The sequence below is a fragment of the Canis lupus genome, chromosome 12, assembly GCF_048164855.1.
Source record: "Canis lupus baileyi chromosome 12, mCanLup2.hap1, whole genome shotgun sequence".
In the NCBI taxonomy this organism is placed as follows: domain Eukaryota; kingdom Metazoa; phylum Chordata; class Mammalia; order Carnivora; family Canidae; genus Canis; species Canis lupus.
In genome coordinates this window covers 59,021,069-59,041,115 of record NC_132849.1, presented here as the reverse complement: position 1 = coordinate 59,041,115, position 20,047 = coordinate 59,021,069, and the positions used below count along the sequence as shown (strand labels likewise).

Genomic DNA, 20,047 nt, shown 5'->3' with positions numbered 1-20,047 from the left:
CAATACTGTCTATCTGAACATGAGTGCTGTTCGGATTGTGGTGGATTTGTGGTGCTGTTGGGAGGGACAAGGGAGTGAACATAAGGTCTGAGAAGGAACTAGCACTCGCCCAGCACAGAGTGGGCACCCATGAAATGGAAGCTCTTTCACACAATTCGCCCATATGCTGAAAGGATGATCAGTAATCACTGCCATTTGTTGAGCAGCTACAATGTACTAAGGTGTCTGACAGCCTCCATTACCTGTATAATGCTCTCGGTAACCTGGAAAATAGTTACTAATCTCCCCATTTTTTAAATGAGGAAATGGAAGCTCAGAAGATTCAAGTACTGTGACAACGTCAGAGAGCAGGGAAGCCAGATTCAAGCTGAGGCCAAAACCAAAGATCATGCTCAGTCCATTCGGCCCCCCAATTTGCATATAACTAACTTACAACAGTTTGGAGAAAGCATGATGAAAAAGAAAATCAACATTTTCTAATATACAAAGGCTAACTCTGGACCATGAGACTTCACCTACCAGTAAGGTTCGAGATCCAGGGCCAAATCAGGTGAAACCTCCCTCATCCGGTAAATCAGGAGGATCTCTGGGCTGGTATCCCTCCCTCCCCGTGGCCATCTGGATCTTGACACCACACCTGATTTTGAGACCCTGTCTGGAGTGTTTGCCAGATGACATTTGAGTGTGCAGGTGCCATCATGACTGGAAAAGACCAGGGAAGCTCCAGGGTGAAGAAAGTCTGTTTCTGCCGGAGTTATAACAGGTAATACTCTCCACCCTAGAAGGGAGGGCCAGCATCATTACAACGTGCGCCTTGTCACCATGCACAGTCAGAACAATATGTGACAATGCTGCCAGGGCGCAGAGAATGCCAGAACAGAAGCAACGCTGAGGACAACAGGGAGCTCAGATTCAAGGATGTCTAACAGAGAAGACAGCTGGGACAGCTAGCGACTGCCTAGTAATGTTATCTGCCATTGACCAGAACTTACTGTCTTCTTAAATTTGATCAACATACATACACTCTCCCATACGGTATTTGCTGACAATGGTTCAATGTTAATGAGGTATATCCAAAAAAAGACTTCACTATAGTTTTTCAGTGTTAATTTCTCCTACTTTGTCTTTACTTTTTAATTAGAAAATACATCCTAATATTAACATCTGCAAATTACCCATCACTCTGCAGGAGCCTAACTTCTTTCCTACTACCTATTTCCGAGAAGAAAAACACTGTAAAATCTAGACGAAAATATTCAAGGTCTGTGTTATTTTGCTTACCTGCATTCTTCAATGAAACAGAAGTTATTTTAACTACTACTGTTGAAAGCCTTAAATATATATGTATTAGTCAAGTTTCCTTTCTTGGTGTTTACTTTTTTGTATCTCCTCTTGGTTTAAAAAAGAATTTAAAGCAGGTACCTCTTTTTCTGACTCCAATGCCCTATGTACATGGACCATGCCGTACTTCTCAAACAAATACCTAGTGCTACATACCAACACGAAATCACCTAGCACCGGAGATTCAAGAGAGAACCAAGAGTTTCTTCTCCTAAGAGCTTGTAAGCTAGTCTAGTAAGCACACAGGGAAAAACAAATATTACAGTCCATTATGATAAAGAGGTATTACAACACTAATTATGACTAATAGTTATTCAGTACTTCCTATGCTCCAAACTGCACCAAGCAAAGATCTTATAAAAGCCCTCATTGCAGTATGTACCACCTGTTAGGGGGACCCTCTATTCTCTGGGGTGTCATGTTTCTCCTAGTAACACATCTGCCTGCCCTACTCTTTCCAATCAGAGGAGGAGCGATTTCACTTAACCTTCTGGGCTTTCTTTAAACCTGCCAGCCTACACCCTATTTCGCTATGTGGGAAGTTTGCTGGGAAACTGTGTTTCTTCTAGGGGAAACCTGCAGACACCCAGCTCTGTCTGCACTGGGGGAGTTATATTTACTTCCAGGAGCAAAGCACTAGGAACTCCGCCGGGCAGCACCTGTAAGTCACAGCTTCCAGGCCAGGTTCTGTCCGTAGGCTGACAATCTGATCCACTGTCTAGCGACTCTTATAAATCTCTCTCTCTTCCTCGCTCTCACTCTCTCTCTCTCTCTCTCTCTAGTCTAAATTTGGCAAAAGTGGGTTATTAATGACTAAATCCTAAAACTCTTCAACATTACCTTTGTCTCTACTCCACATACAAGGAAGCTGAAGCATTTCCAGTTTAGAGATTAAAGGACTAGTTTCAGGTTTTCTACCTAAAAAGCAACCCTACCACCATTTTACACTGCTGCCTCTCAACAAGAAAAAAAATACATTTCCCAATTTATAATGCATTAATCTTAAAGTAAAATGACAAAAAGGAAATAGAAGTTAATGCTAAGACAGGTCATCTGCTCCATCATTTGCTGCTGATAAATGATGTTCGGTTAGCTTTAGGAAATGAAACCTAAAAAATACAAATAATCATCAGGTTCATAGTTCATTTATAAATACGTATTAAGCAACTGCTATGTGCCAGGCCTTGTCCCAGATGCTACTGGAAAAAACAAAGTCCCTTCTCATGGAGATTACATTTTAGTAAGAGAAATGGACAGTAAACAAATGAATATATAATACCAAAATGTATAAAATAATGTAAGGTCAATATTTCTAAAAACACAACAGAAACAGAAAATTGACAGGTTTTTTTTCTTTTTAAGATTTTGTTTATTTGCTTTTAGAGAGAGACAGATTAGAAGACAGAGCACAAGTGGGAGGAGGAGCAGAGAGAGAGGGGAAGAGAGAATCTCAAAACTAACTCCTGACTGAGCGCAGAGCCCAATGCCAGACTCGATTTCATGAGTCTGAGAACATGACCTGAGCAGAAATCAAGAGTTGGACGCTTAACCGACTGAGCCACCCAGGCACCCCAAAATGACTACAGTTTCTATTTTCAAATGGGGAGTTCAGAGAAGGCCTCCTCTAGAAGGCCTTGAGCGAGAGAATAAGCTATACAGATACCTTGAGCAGGAATACCAAGTGCAAAGGCCTTGAGGCAGGAACATGCTTCAAATATTAAAAGAACTGTGAGAAGGCCAGTGTAGATGAAACCGAAAGGAGAAAAACCTCTAAGAAATTAGGTTAAACAAGTTGGCAGGGCCCAATCATTGCAGGACTTGGGGCTCTAGTCTCCCCAAGGGACCCTGAGCAAGCACTGGACCTATGACTTGTCCTAAATATCTATCTTCACTTTCTTTAAATTTCCTAAAGTAATATGACAATTTTTGTTTCTTCTTCATGTACAGGTAGAGAACCAAGGAGGAGTGGACTCTCCCTATTATTGTCAGAAACATGAGGCAGGGCTCACTGAAAGGAGAACGAAGGAAAAATGGACGCGTCTGTTCAGTTAACCATGACACCTCATTAGAGGTAGTTCAGGGTGACCTCTGAGCATAAGGCAGGCAGATATCCAGCCTCCAGCGTCCCCGGACCATACCATCCAATCCACAACTGGCGTGGTTCCTTTTCATGTTAAAGTCTAACTCACCACCACACAAAGTGGAGTAAGAAACAAGGAGCCTGGAATGAGAACATGTAAGCAAATACCATGAAGACGTTAAGCCTGACACTGAAATTCTAGAAATGCTTTTGAGTAACTGATTTGTTTTAAAAACAAACAAAAAAAAAATGCTGGTAGACTACCAAATGGTTTGGAGGCTTAAAAATTAATTTAGTATCGTTTTTCTAAAAATTGGAACTATCATCCTAAAACCTGAAGGCAATGCAGACATCTGACAAACGCCTGCAGACGTAGGCAGGCACATTGAACAGATCCCTCGTTCTTGCACCAAAGACCTTGCTCAGTCTAGTCGGGGAAACAACCTGGTAAACCAACGCTTACAAAAACAGTGTACAAAAAAAAAAGTCCCTCGCTCAGTGCCAGCCAGAGGCAAGGGATATAAAGAGCCACATACCACCTACGATGGGGCCTCTTCTTAATCCTTCAACCAAGTGGTGGAGGTGGAGGGACAAGGGAAGCACATTCCCAGTTGTGAGTGGACACTCACCCAAGCTGGGCAGCCCTGACAACTTTCCTACGCACAAAACATTCCCACACAGGAGAACAAGACAAGGTAACTTCTTTTTAACTAAGTTCGAACTCATGGCAGTGAGATCAAGACCTGAACCAAGATCAAGAGTCAGATGCTTAAGAGCACCTGGGTGGTTCAGTCGGTTAAGCATCTGCCTTCGGCTCAGATCATGATCCCTGGCACCTAGGATCGAGTCCCACATCAGGCTTCTCGCTCTGCGAGGAGTCTGCTGCTCCCTCTCTCTCTCTGCCTGCTGCTCCCTCTGCTTGTGCGCTCTCACTCTCGCTCTCTCTCTCTCTCTCTCTGTCAAATAAATAAATAAATAATAAAATCTTAAAAAAGAAATGTTTTTAAGTCGGTTGCCTAACCAACTGAGCTGCTCAGGGTGCCCCAAGACAAGGTAACTTCTAAAGGGTGTAAGTGTAGGGATCCCTGGGTGGCGCAGCGGTTTAGCGCCTGCCTTTGGCCCAGGGCGCGATCCTGGAGACCCGGGATCGAATCCCACGTTGGGCTCCCGGTGCATGGAGCCTGCTTCTCCCTCTCCCTGTGTCTCTGCCTCTCTCTCTCTCTCTCTCTCTGTGACTATCATAAATAAAATAAAATAAAATAAATTAAAAAAAAAAATAAAGGGTGTAAGTATGAAGAAATTTTCAAAAGTGAAAACATGATTAAAAATATTAAAGAAAATAAACTGTGATAATTAAAAGTTCTCATAATTATTTTTTAAAAACCAGTAATTTTGCCTATTGCCTCAAACCTAAGAAATTTATTACTCTAAGGAAATAAACAGGTGTTTGTACCAAATGTATATATAAGGAAGTTTATTGCAAAATGATAACAAAAAACTATATACAACCTGAGGAATAATTAAACTATGTACACCCAAATGTTGGAATATTATATAGGTTTTGGAAAGCGATTTTGTTAAGTTTTTTTTTTTTATTCATTTATTCATGAGAAAAACAGAGAGAAAGAGGCAGAGACACAGGCAGAGGGAGAAGCAGGCTCCATGCAGGGAGCCCGATGTGGGACTCGATCCTTGGACTCCAGGATCACACCCTGAACCAAAGGCAGACGCTCAACCACTGAGCCACCCGGGCATCCCTGGAAAGAAATTTAATAACATTGGAAATGACTCTCAAAATGTTAAGTAAAAATAAAAGGTCACAAAAATTTAATATTTAGGATGCACTCAATTTTGTTTAAATACATAAATGTGTACACATACATACACACACTCATACAGGAGTCAGCAAAAGTAGCCTCTGAGTTGTAAGAATAATGGGTGATTTTCCAATTTTTATCTCTATACTCTGTATCTTACAAATTTTACACAAGGAATTATGTATTACTTTTTAAATCAGATAGAAAATATACAAACTAAGTTCAGCTGCCTATAGTGTACATAATACATCGTTGGTAAAAATACAAATGAAATAAAAATGCACAAATATCAATGAATTTATATGTAATATAAGAAAAATCAGCTCCCAAAGAGCAAAAAAAAAAAAAAATATGAAATACCTAATTTCATCCACTCCTCAAGTTACAGATGAACTGAAGTTTGGTTTTGCCCTGCTGACTCAGCCTAAAGCCACTGCTCTGCTTTGGTTTGGATCTTAGCCTGTAAAAAGCCTATTTCCTGGTATCCCTGAATTTTTCACTTATCTCAATTTTATCTCCCGAGATAACCTAACCTATCATTATCTCCAAGCAGCCAAGTAACACCAATAATACAAACAATGCATGTCATTCACATTTATTTTTCATGATGAATATTTACTTTCAAATATATATAGTTAAGCATTATACATTTAACTTGTAAATTCACCTTATAGGATTTTCACATTACTATCTATCAGGTGAGCTATAACTACACATTTCTTACCACAGGAGTAAACTGCTGTTATAATTAATAAGTGCCAAAACTGTTATTTAGTTCCATTCAAGTCATGAAAAATGACCTTTTTTAATGAAAATGCTCTATTTGGGAATTCTACACATCTTCTAAGAATGAATTAAAAACAGAATAATCAGCTCCACCATCTCAATTTCACAAGCAGAAAAACTCTAAACTCACAATAAGAACCACAATGAATCATACACACACAATAAAAATACCTCAGGACTATGAAGAAAAGGGAGGTGTGAATGAGAACTAGGATATCCAAAACATGTTTTGTTCTCGCTAATTAAACCTCAAGTCAACAGTCTTCATAAGAATGTTTAAGAAGAGAATTCCTACTGTTTCAAATCTATGGAGGGAAACAAATGTTTGCCGAAATAATTAGAAGACATTGTCAATCATTTTTAGGAGTTGAAGACAGAGAAACTCTTGAGATTTGCCTGGCTAATATTCAGCTTTAACTTACTGTTGATTTTAACCATTCAACCATTAGACATCTGATCAAAAATGTGACTTGATGGACACAAGATTTAAACACAATCTTAGATGACACATTTCTAGCATTTCACCCATGTTCTTCAGGTATACTCTTTTTTTTCACACCTGAACAATAAGCCAGCTGTGTACAATGAGGCCACTGGGTCGTAAAGAGTGGCATTTGGGGCATGCCCAACGGTTTCTATCATTATCTATCATATCATGATCATTCAAATGTATCATTTATGAGAACATGCTCCATTACTCAATCAGTAATTTTGTTTTTATTATTTCGTACATATTAGTAAATAATAGAGGCAAAAAGCAATAAATCTTCAAACGAGTATGCCAACAATGCAATACTCTTAAGAGAGCAACACTTGGAAACTGAACGTGTAGCTGCAGGGCATCCATCCCAGGAGAGCTACAAGTATTCACGCATAAGCCCATGCATTCCATATTAGAAAATGGAGGGGTACCAAAATCTAATTTACTAAAGTGCAGTTGCTCATCGGCCAACCATGGAAAGAAAGAATGGAATGTCTCCAATGACCTGAAAGGTGACCATGAAGAAATGGGCTTAATCAGAGCATTTCTGGATTATTTCAGAAAGTTTATGGGCCCCAGGATAACAAACTCCCTCACAGCTACAGCTATCCAGAAGTGGAACTGGCCAAATAAAGGAAGCAGGTTCTCCATCACAGAGGTGCTCAAGGAGAAGCCAGACAGCCATCCAGCAGAGACTTCCTAGCGAAGATTTTGTTTCACACGAGCAGTGCCCACCAAAGGTGCAATGGGAGCCATCGTTCATGGAGCGCTTGCTCTGTGGTACAGAAGTGAGGCCCAAGCGACGCACATGGCTTGTGCTTAGTGGCAGAACCACAACCTGAACCCGCGCGGACTCCTGCACCTATGATCTTAACCACTGGAGTCTTAATGCATGAAGCATATTTGCTTTTTAATCAGCGGCATCATGAGCCCCTGCCCTTCTACTCTGACTCCCTGCAGTACCAGGCCTCACACAAAGCCTGACCAGCAACCAGTATTTACTGAAGGAGTGAGCCTGCCCTCCTTTCCTTTGCAAACAGTTTCCTGAAATGCAAGTTGTGCAGCCTCCCTGGGATGACAGGAAAATTCAACCCTCAAGATTCTATCTCCAGCGTTACCTTGCATGGCCAAACCAGCCCTGAGTTACAGCTGTTTTTCCCTAGATGATTCCAGAGTGAGGTGGAGCCTGTCCTGCTCTTACACAGTAGCAGAAGCGTGGCTGGACATGGCTGCCCAGGTAGGTGACATTTACCAGCCCCTAGACCCACTCCCAACCATCCCCTTGCTGTGACCTGTGGCCATGAGACAAAGCTCTAGCAAAAGGAATGTGAGTCACAGTGATATGTATGTGCCACTTCTGGCCAACGACTGACCACTTGGGTTCTCTCTCCTTCTTTCCTGCTGGAGGACTGGAACCGTCCAAGATCTCAAAGTATGGTCGCCAGGGCAGCAGCAGTAACATCACCTGTGAACCCAGTACACTTGAAAAATTGTCAGGCCCCGATCTGGACCCTGTTCATAGGGCACAGCAATGTGTTTCAGCAAGTGTAGCAGAGGATCCTCTGCCACCTCTAGCTTAAGGACGACCACTGCCATACACAAACCAGCCTCAATCAGGCTGATAATAAGGCCCCAGTAGAACAACAATGTGCTGAAAGAAATACGGGTATTTGGATGACCAGGTGGTGCCTAACTATCCACCAGTCTAGGTCATTTGCATCAAACTGATACCTAAGAAAAAAAAACTATCTCAAAGTCACTGACATTATTGGGCTTCTCTGTTGTAGCAGCTTTATCCAAACTAATCCCAACATCTCCTCTGATACTCACGTACATGCTGTAAACATTTGTCAATCTTTCTCTTCGTGCTACACAAGCAGCTCAAGAGCCAGAACCAGCTCTTACTCATCTTCATATCCAGGACCTAATAAACCCCTGGCCTACAACGTACTCAGTAAGCCATATCTACTTACCCTTCTTTCTCTTTCCCACCAAAATGGTGATTCCTAACACCTCAAGTGTTACCATCACCCAGCAACTTTCCTCTTTAAAAAAAAAAAATGTTCTAGGGCAGCCCTGGTGGCTCAGGGGTTTAGCGCCGCCTACGGCCTAGGGCCTGATCCTGGAGACCTGGGATCGAGTCCCACGTCGGGCTCCCTGCATGGAGCCTGCTTCTCCCTCTGCCTGTGTCTCTGCCTCTCTCTCTCTCTCTCTCTGTGTGTGTGTGTGTTTCTCACGAATAAATAAATAATGTCTTTTAAAAAAAATGTTCTAAAAGTACGAACATTCGCTGCAGATTACTACCCTCCAACAATTTACAAATTTCCATAGTCACTCTCAGAATGATACCAATTTATCAAAGGTTTATCTCCTACATGACTACTATCTCGTTAACTTGATCCCCAGTTTCAGAGAAGGCTCTGGATTTTGGTCATCGTCCACCGTCCCAGGATAGGACTTACAGTAATACACCACACACTTGGCCTTCCTTTGCTGGGCCGGGCCCTGTTGCACACTGTCTGTTGTCCAAAACAGAAATGGCTAATCTACTTGCTAATCCACGTCACCAACCTAGCCAAGGCACACTGACCTATAGGGCCTTTTTTCGTTTTACAAGAGCTAAAACTTCAATATCATACATCTCCCTAATCTAGAATTAGGAACAAAATAGGCAAGTGCAGTTTAACATTTTCATTGTTTTTCAGAGGTCCTTGTTTTCAATAAAATCAATACAGAAAGGAAAATAATCCAGGACCAGCTTTGGGCATTATTTCAATTTATTCTGTCTTTGCTGAAATGGTCCCAACATCCTTTGGTCTTTAATATTCTGAGGACTTTTTTTTTTTAATCTACTCAAGTGTTGGCTACCAAAATTACTTTCTAAATTACTTTATATCCTATGTGGTAAACTCTGAGTCTGTGCCAAAAACCTTCTTAGAACACTGTATTTCTCCATTAATTTATATTTCCTGTACTTTAAAAAAGAAACCACTTTAGAATGGAATCCTTCCAAGCCATATTGCAAATTGTAACAAATATCCAGTTTGACAATACCCAAAATTCTCTTTCAATTTTGATTAGTTTATCAGAATTTGCATTCAAATCCAATGGAAGGCTGAAGCTCAATTTCTTGATGCCAAATATACCAAGACTTTCTCTTACTATGTGATTTTAAAATATTTTACAAGAACAAAATTATCATCTTAGACTAGGGACTTCTTATCTCCGAAGATACTAAGGATCAGCAAGGGAATCTTCACCCTGCCCTCTACCTTCATCTTCTCAGCTCTACTCAGACACTGAAAGTCTTCGTTATTTCTATTCTTGGTAAGCAGCTAACATGAACAGCTGTGCCAGTCCTAGTATTAGAAAAGGCATGCTAAGACTCACAGTGAAGCAACTGTAGATTAAACTTAAACTCCAAACCCTGAATAGTTATCACAAGACAAAACACACCAGCCAAAATTCAATGCACACTCTAACAAAACTGAAAAAGTGGCAGGGGCTTACACAATCAAATATTTTCAAATATTACTTTATTCCCTATTAGATAGATTCTTTTTTAATGTCACACCCCACAAAACAGCCTGGACAACTTAGATCAATTAATCTAATCTGTAATACTAGATCTGCCTAAAGAATGAAACGATAGTTGTGTAAGATTCCAACCTTCCCTCTTTAAAGGGATATTAACTCTCTGGGGCACCTGGGTGGCACAATCAGTTGGGCATCTAAGCCTTGGTTTTTGCTCAGGTCCGGGACTCACAGTGGTAGGATCAAGCCCCACATCCCACATTCAGCTCCATGCTTGGTGCAGAGTCTGCTTCGAATTCTTTCCCCTTCTGTCTGCCCCTCCCTACTTGTTAGCTCTCTCTAAAATAAATGGATAAAATCTTTTAAAAATAAAAAATAGAGGAATATCAACTTTCAAGATTATTTCCAAGACGTGACCCACTCCCAAGGAAAAGAACTAGTCAGGTGAAACTTAATTTGAAATTCTATTGGCCAATTTAAGGATGAAATTACCAAGTGATGAAATAAAAGAATTACTTCTTCAACTACTGCATGACAGAGATTCTCTAGTCCTGGGTGCTGACTATTGTTACACTCTGGTTGGTTCATGTTCTAGACGGATATACTTCAGAGCAGACTCCCCACCCTCAACTGTAACAGAAACTGCTACATACTTCTTAATGGCCAATAAGCTAAATCTGGCCTACACGTGTTGTTCAAGCTCAAAGAAAGAAAACGTAAGCATATTTTAGCCAAAATTTTAAAAATCGTATTTTCACAAAAATCTAGCATTCCAGCTTCCCTTGAAAAATCAGCTTTGGTAACCATGAGCAAGAGGGAGGGCTTTCCTTTTAGAGTGGACATGGGCTTTCCAGATGGCCATACTGTCCACACCTCATAAAAGGCTGCACCTACATTTATGTTCATTTACATTCCTTGCCCAGTGACCTCTAGACGTCCAAATTTTGAATTTAATTTGGCGTTACTACTTCACCTAACCTGTGACCTGGTCAGCTAAATGGCACCTTCCAATCAACAAAAACTCTCCCAAGGTTTACTCAAAATTTAATGCTGGTCTCAGGCCATTCTCCTTTTATACAATTAATTTCTAGAACTTCATTGCAGGACTTTACATTTATTTTTGAAATTTAATATTGTCAAATTCAATGCATTCAATTCAATCACCACTGAGCACCCACTAGACCTGTGGTTTTGCAAAAAGGCAGAGCCTTTCTCTCCATTCAGTTTTAACAAAATAAGTATCCGTCTGAAACTAATGATACACTGTATGTTAACTGAATTTAAATAAGTTAAAAAAAGAAAAACCTAGGTATCACCTAAGTATCTTTCATGTATGTAGATTTACATATAATTTAGTTTCAAAAAGAAAAGGATTCAGGGCAGCCTGAGTGGCTCAGCAGTTCAGCGCCGCCTTCAGCCCAGGTCGTGATCCTGGGGTCCCGGGATTGAGTCCCACGTTGGGCTCCCTGCATGGAGCCTGCTTCTCCCTCTGCCTGTGTCTCTGCCTCTCTCTGTGTCTCTCATGAATAAATAAATAAATAAAATATTTTTTTAAAAAAGGAAAAGGATTCAGAGTTTGTTTGTATAAGCAGAGAGTTATTTAATACACATATAACTGAGTAACTTAAATATACCTAAAATTACACATTATCTGTAAGTCCAGTCTTCCACAAATACCTAGTTTCACACAGAAATCCTCTAAAAACTAAGTTTCTATGGGGTTGTGGATTAAAATAAAGTATGTGACATTTTGTCCACTGCCTAGACAGGGGCAAGGCGAGCTGGTCAGAGGCCTGCGCCTTCACAGAAAAGTCAGGTCCATCTGTTTGGCAGCTGGGGGTCCCCTGGCTTCCTCAGTCCACAAGGACGCTGGCTGCCAGAGGGGATCCAGTGGTGGCACCTGCTGCTGGCCCGGGCTTCCCTGGATCGGCTGGTCCTGGGCCAGGGGGCATATACCCCAAAGGAGTCCTTCTGGAAGGGGAGAGGGCACAGCACCTGCGGCAGCCCTTTGTTCTTTCTGAATAAAGACAATTACGCAGTCTTCAATTACGCTTTCTTCCCAATCTCTTGATAAAGCCTCTCTTCTCAACCACTCCTAATCTCCCGTATCACCAGACGCTGCAGTCATTTCGCTGAGAATGCTGGTACCTCTCGGGGTTATCTTCATTTCCTTTGGAACAATCGTCGCAGCCCTCCAAAGTTCTTCTAGGCTTTCCCAATCTCCTTTTAAGTTACCAAAAAAATAGTCAGCCAAAAGGCTTGGTGGAGCTTCCCTGGGAACGACGGGTCGGCTGTACAGGCTTCAGTAAGCCTCACAGGCTGGGGATGCTGGAGGTCACCAAGTCACGGGGGACCTGAACCCCACGTGAGGAGCCCCTGGCCAGCTGGGCTGCAGAGACAAGGAAGCGCGTCACCCAGTGAGGGGCCACCACGGACTTCCCAGCCCCTGGCACCCACCTGCCAGCCCAGAAGGGTGTGGGGGGCGGGGAGGGAAGAAGCCAAGCGGTCCCCGGAAAACGATCCCGGAGTCCCGTGGAGCACAAGTGTACAGGCCCCCTGCCCGCTCCTCGGAGCTCCTCACCCAGACCCTCCACCCCGATCCCGAGCACCGGCTCCCCCTGCTAGCAGTGCTTCTGGAATAGTCTTAAAATCGCTGCTCTAGGCTGCTGCCACTTTCTTCTCCGGATCCGCAGGGCCAGCACACTGTCCAGCACACCGGACGCTCAAATACGGGCACCGGGGACGGCCGCAAATGCACCCCCAGACCCCCGAGCTCACGGGCCGACGCTGTGGCGGCCACCACCTGGGAAAGGCACCTGCGGAGTCCGGGAGCCACCAGCGAGCTTCAGCCGCACCAGGGAGCCACCTCCACCCCGCCAAGCCCACCCCGAGGCGCAGGGCCCACCAGGTGCCCCATTCCAGAGACCAGGACCCTCCCGCCTACCAGATATCTGTGGATGCCAAGGCCACAGCTAGTAAGTGACGGTCACCGGTGCCAATCTGTGCTCTTGGCCGCAGGGGTGCCCTCGTCCCAAGCGCGGCCTAAGTGAGCCAGTGCTGGTCCGAAGCATGAGGAGCACATGTGAGTAAGAGGAGGCCCCGATTCATAGGCAACTGATGGCCCAGCAGGGAGAAAATGAAATAAATGAAATAAAATAAGCAAATGAAATCATCTTGCCAAACCCCCCGAAACCAAACAGGGCTTCCTAGAGTGGGCAGGAAACCACATGTGAGAAGGAGCCCCAGGAAAGGGGGGAGCCCCGAGATGTGCCCATTAACGCCTCCCAAAGACAGATCCGGATGACCGGGGAGCTTCTGCTCCACTCCCACGGAGGGACCAACGGGTGGGAGCCCGGAGCGGAGGGGAGAGGCGGAGCAGGAGGGCTGCAGGGGAAACAGCTTACTCCAAGGCGGAGTCAAAAGACAGGAAAAGCATCGGAAGGAACATCAAGTGACTGAGGACACAGGTACCGCAAGCAGGAGCTGACCGGGCTTGAAACTCCCGCTCCACCACCTGTAGACGTGAGGCCTTGGGCACGCTGTCGCCGGGTCTGGCTGGGGCGGCCGTGCTCTGGATAATATAAGGGAGTGAGCGGCCACACTAAGAGGTTCTCAGCCCGCCGTCCGAGGTTCTCAAAGTAGGGCTGGCAATCGGGGACAGCACCTCTCACCAGGCAGGCCTCATATCCGGGGAGGAGCCCACCTTCTGACTCCTGACACTGTCTATACCTGAGGTCATACACAGTCACGAGAGATAAACAATAGGATTGAAGCGAGGCGTGTACCTCATTCAACAAAAAACGAACGCCATTCCAGGACCATACCACCTGGAGAACACGATGAATTTTATTTTTCCAAATCTTGCGATCCTACTGCTAATAGCACCATAATCCTGTGTTCTATTTTAGAGGCTACACATTAAATAATCAAATACAAACGTTTTAAAAACACATCACATGTTTCTAGCCTTTGAGTTAATATAGAGACTCTTAAAAAGCTCTCTGATGGGGAGTGGGGTTGGGGGTGGGGGTAGGAAAGAGCCTGGTCAAAAACACTAGTTCCCTGGCCCTCATCTCATGCAGGAGGTTCTACGTAGACACTGGGAATCTGTATTTTTAACAACAGCCCCGAGGGACTTTTGATACAAGCGGTCTCAGAGCCACACTTGAAAGCGCACCGCCGCAGGCAGCGTGGAGGCCACGAGGAGTGTGACACAGGCAAGTGACCGATGAGTGCATCTCTTCAAGTCGCCGCTGGACTCGGCTGTTAGTGTTGGAGGCAGCAGACTGACTGCAATGGTTCTAAGAGTGAACAGGAATTAGGAAAATGAAACAGCAAGAATCAACTATTCTTTCAAAATGAATAACTGAGAAAAAGACAGAATGGGGATGTGACAAAACGTTTTTTTTTTATTTGTATTCAGCAGGTCGAGAAATGAGTAAAATTGTAAGATACTTACTAGTAATCATATTGTTGTGGGTATTTAAATGCCCTTCCAGATCCACCCTCCACTTCAATTCTGCGGCCCCAAAGCATCAAGCGCCCTTGAAGGAGACACCAGCAGGAGATGGAGGATGGGAGGGGTGCAAGGGATCATTCACCTCTCCCACCCCCTTCTCAAGGAGGCCTCTGGGAGCAGCCCCCCGGGCTCCCCCTTAGGGTTCTGCTCCATTTCCTCCCAGTCTCTCTAGGCCTAGTGGAGCTGGTCCTGGGGGACTGGGCTCCTCCTTGCTGATTTCCCTAAACCTGCCCTTATCTCAGTAAATAGTTCTTAAGGTCTCCTTGGTTACCTAGTTCAACCTGGCTCCCACCAGAACCCTGCCTGATACATAGATAAGCAGAATAAATGCCGGAACTATATCAAATCCAAAATGTTTCTGTGGTTCAAATAAGAAATCAGTCACTTCGGAGAGGATTCAGAGAAAGATTTATTCGCAAGGTGCATGGGACACAGAATTGGAAGAATGGTTAGGATTCTGATAAGCCCAGAAAGAAGAAGGCGTGCATGCTGGCGCCTATTCGGATCTCCTGAATCCTGATTCTACCTTTCACACACTAGTGATCCTCGCCCTCCTTTTCCACACCCTACATATTTACCAAAGCTGGGCTTCAGGCTAGACCCATGTCATCCTTAAAATCATGAAATGATCCCTCTCGCAAGGACTGTGGTTATGGCTTGTTTTATTTTAAAGAAATCTTATCAAGTTCTCTCATTGTGGAATCTCACCTGTTAACTGCAGGCAAAAGCTGTGTGTGTGTGAGTCGTTTTGATGACTTCCCTGGAAAGTCAGCCCTGATGGACCCCCCCATAAACAGAGACTAGGGTTATTTGTACCTCTCAAGGCAGGGCCAACACAGGAAGTTTTAAAGCAGGGGACAAAAGAACTCTTGAAGCTGTAAAGAGGCAGAAAAACCACTTCTGACTCCAAATTCAAAACTAGATTTTTTAATCCTAATTTAATCACTGTGTGGGCATATGACTGAACCTCAACCTCCTATTTCCCTTCCTAAAAAAGGAAGTCCTAAAGATGAAAACTGGAATACATATGAACAGATGTTAACTTACATACAGTTCCTAACGCATGGAGAGGAAAGGTGTAACAAACATACGAGGAGCCAGGCGCTTTACAGAGACTTTATGTGTTTTAATCTTCACAATAATCTACAAGTAGGTGTTATTTATTATTTGTTTTACAGATGAGGAGACTGGGGCTTGAAGAAAAACAGTAATCTGCCAAAGAGCACAGGGCTGGCGGAGTCTGGCTGCAGACCCAATCGTGCCTCTGCCACCCCACCACCACACTACTACTTCCTACAGATAAAGGGACAGAATTCAGGGAAACCAGCGTTAACTGCAATTTTCAGGGCATGTGGTTATTTTGCTTAGCTGCTTCAGATTAAAGAAAGGCAGTTTCAATTCTCATTGTTGCAAACTTCTTCAAAATTTATTAGTCCATTTTTCCTCCCTCAAGTTTTTATTTATATTCCCTCCAACTCAGTCCAGAAAGAATTTGGGGCAGCTTCTTCAGCTAATGAAACAAACACAGGATCATGGAATTTTAAAACTAAGCACAACACACATTTTACACAGAAGGGAACTCATTTATGTAAAGTGACATATCTAAAATTAGTTAACTGACAGGGCCTAAAATACAGATTCAAGATTCCTAGTTCCATATGCCTTCCTTATTAAAAGGAATCTTCCACAGCAGATTGTCTCAGTATTTTCTGGGTTCTCGTGATGAAGACTGATGCTCATTACGGGTGTAAAAGTAGACAGGACAGACAAATGAGTTAAATATTTATGTCCTAAACCTAAAGCGTTCAAGTGGCAGCTTTAAAATAAAATCAATCCTTGATTTGCTTGTTTCGTTGTTACTCACCTTCTTCCCCCTAAAAGTCGTATTCTTACAAAGGCCCAATGCTGAAAACTCCACTTATTTCTTCATCTATAAAATGGGGTTCATCATAGCACAGAACTATGGGAGGATTAAATAAGCTAATATTTGAAACTACTCTTTTCCCAGACATATTCCTTCACTCCATTGGATGCCTATATCGTACAGTGGGAAAAATATAGAGAAAAGGTCAATCAACAAATTGACCAAAAACAAAACAGGATTTTATAAGCCTCCATTCACACTTCTTTCTCTCTTACAGATACACAGAGTTTTCTCTATTCCAACAATTACCACCAGAACTTCAGTATTTGGTAAGTTCTTTATCTCCACTATCTCCCCCCAAAATATACTGGCAATCCAGATCTACAACAGTGATCTGCCAAAATTATTTGCCACATGTTAAGACTATAAGTTAAAATTGACCTCTTACTCAAATCGTTAATACCATAATACGTATGACATATATATAACATATATACATCCAGCTAAAATATATCAGACCTTGAATCTCATCTGACTTCACAAGGTATTGTGAGGCTCAATTACATCATACAATGCTGTGAAAGAGATCTGTAAACTGTAAGGTGTCACCCACTGTAATGATGACCTGACTTTGCAGGATTAGCTGCAACAGGTCATCTTCCTTCCCCCACCCATCGTTTTCTTCCTCCTCTAAACTTTTCAAAATATCTGAGTCTCCCTCTTGTCCTCTCTCCACCCAAATAGCTCCATCACTAAACCGATGGCCCTGTCTCCAAATGGGACCGTGTGATGGGGCCAACTGGCTGCCAAGAATGCCACCCTGGATACCCCATCGCTGGGGATATTTTACCATAGCTGCTCTGGGGCTACCAGAGCAGACTCAGTCTGGTAACCCAGAGTGAAGTCAATCAAATGTAGCAGAACATATGATATGATGAGATTTAAAAAAATAAAAATAAAAAACTCTAAAAAATAGTTTGATCTGGGACATGTAATCATTCTCACTTTGGGGGTCTTTTAAAAATTCACCGCATCAGCGCTTAATAAAGAACACAATTATATTCAGTGACATCTGATGATTTCTCCACAGTATGTCCGGCCCTCTTCTTGGCACAGCTCTCCCTCAGTCCTAACTCAAAATCCACGCTCCATCCACACCTTTCACGATAACCACCCTAGAAATAAAGTCACCTGGAATCCAAGGCCTAGAAAGGGGCAACATCAGAGGCTTAAAGTATCATTTACCCTCACTCCATACTGGAGCTAATACTTTTATTTAAATGTAAGGCATGCTGAGAAATACTATGGTTACCTCAAGGTCACTTTGCAATTCTCAGGATTAACCAACTCAGGAGTCTAAGGCAAGATCTGCCCCTTTGCTTTGCCTGGTCTCACTGCAAAACATTTCTCCTTCTCTCTTACCTTACAGCCTGCAATGTACATTTGTATACTCCATACAGACAAGTATTTTCTATCATTTTGTAAATTCTATGCTCACTCTTGTGCAAGAGTTCAACTATTTCTCTGGCCCCACAGTCTTTTTCTTCCTCTGACATTAAACACCTGCTTTTATAATTTCCTAAATTTGCGAAACACTGTTAATTAGCACATACCAAATTAACATACTAACAAGTTATATTTTTACACTTTTCATTTCCTGATTTGTCTTTTTCCTGTTGAATCACACTATTTGATTACAAGTAATTCTTAGGCTTCCTCTCAACTTGGACTCAATTATTTACATGTTAGAAAAATTAATTTCTATTTTGCTCAATCTTTTTTTTTTATTTTTTTTTTATTTTTTATTTATTTATGATAGTCACACAGAGAGAGAGAGAGAGAGAGAGGCAGAGACATAGGCAGAGGGAGAAGCAGGCTCCATGCACCGGAAGCCCGACGTGGGATTCGATCCCGGGTCTCCAGGATCGCACCCTGGGCCAAAGGCAGGCGCCAAACCGCTGCGCCACCCAGGGATCCCTATTTTGCTCAATCTTAATGATTAAATGACTCTTTACCCAATCTACAACATGAGTTTTTAATTATTCCAAGAGTTTTCTCAGCAAAAAAGTCGATTTTTTTGTACTTCAAATTAATAGTTTATTATCACTATAAAAAGTTAAGCATGTGTGGTTATTAATCCAACATCTTCAGATTAGCTTAGAGAAGAGGAAACAACTCAAAATACAACTGGCTGCAAAAATTGAGAGTAGTCCCCAGAGAAAGAAAGTTGTCCAAGATACCAAATCAGGACCTACAGGTAATAAAAAGGAAAGTCAAAATCTCTAGTCCTGTCACCCTTCCTTGAGATTCCTGTTTATTTCAGTACTGAGAAGAGCTTGCTCTGGATTGCTGAGATATTTACAAGAGTTCATTAATACTACATCACTTTAAAAAGTTATAAGCATTATATAATTAAAAGGTATTAGCAGAGTAAAAAAAAAAAAAAAAAACACATCATGGTAGGCGGAGCAAGAAAGAATACACCTGTTCCCTAAAATTAATGAAAAGTTATATAGTGACAGATGGCAACTACACTTATCTGGTGAGCACTGTGTAATGTACAGAATTGTCCAATCACTATGTTGTACACGTGAAACTAATAGAGCACTGTATGCCAACTACACCTCAACTAAAAAGAAAAAAGTTTGGGGCCTAGCTTCCCATCATCAAAAAAAATTTTAAACAGATGCCTATCCTGCATCCCTGCCATTTGCTGCTACCGTGGCAGCAACCTACTTAAGTCAGTAGTGTAATACACTAAAAGGTCATACTGTACTTCAGTTTGGAAAAGTGAGAATCCTCCACAGGGCCAAGAAGATTTAAAAAAAAAAAAAAAAAACCCTAGGTTCTCATCAGTTTATTAATAAACAGAGAGGACTACTTTCTTAGAGTACATGATTAATTTCACGGCTCGTATTTCATTAGCATGACAGCGTTAGAACTGTTGCTCAAGATTTGCAGAGCATAGGTACTTTACCAGGAATCAAAAATCAGGACTGAAATAGAAATAAGGGATTCAGGTCCAAACAGAAGGCAGAAATTTTTATATACTCAGGCACACTTCAGTCTTTAAAAAAAAAAACAGTCGCGCACAAAGCAAGTTAATGTCATAATGTCAGGCCCAGGAGTGGTTTCCCATCTTGCTGCTATGAAACCGAGTCTGGACACAGAGGAATCCTGTCTTATAAATGAAATCCCTGATGACATGACAGCAATACTCCCAAGGAAAGGAACCAGGATCCCTTGCAAAGTACAACCCCTTCTGGATGGAGTACACCTGAAATACTTCTAAGCAAAAATTTCAGTTAATCACCTCTAGCCTGGGGCTAGGGCAATTCTCCAGCTCCGCCGCCCCCTTCCCCAACCACTACCCTAAATGTCACTCGGAGAAATTACTTCCAAACTTTTTTCTCCACAAAAATGGCGCTGCTTTTGCCATCACAATCCTGTTTATTTCTTTAACAACCCTGAGGCCTTTCGCACACACTCGGGCTGGCCTCCCTTGAAATACCCCGTTCCCTAAAGCGGGTCCGGTTGTTTCTTCGAGGGGGCGGGAGAGAGGAGGGGGTAAGGGTGCCTTCTCGCCAACAAGGTTGCAACTTTCTCAGCTGGAAATCCTGGGATG

At 42.6% G+C, this 20,047-nt stretch overlaps 1 protein-coding gene and 1 long non-coding RNA gene across 8 annotated transcripts in view; both read right to left on the bottom strand.

The window, feature by feature from the left end:
• MBOAT2 (membrane bound glycerophospholipid O-acyltransferase 2) overlaps positions 1-20,047 on the bottom strand; it is a 122,875-nt gene that overhangs the window by 97,905 nt on the left and 4,923 nt on the right. The window lies entirely within an intron of this gene.
• LOC140601786 (uncharacterized) lies at positions 11,615-20,046 on the bottom strand. 2 transcript variants are annotated; one of them, XR_012004856.1, is made up of 4 exons: positions 14,499-20,046; positions 13,444-14,340; positions 12,984-13,153; positions 11,615-12,428 (listed from the first exon to the last, which is right to left on the bottom strand). It is a non-coding gene; the product is annotated as an uncharacterized lncRNA (long non-coding RNA). The 2 variants fall into 2 exon arrangements; XR_012004855.1 differs by having other exon boundaries at positions 12,984-14,340.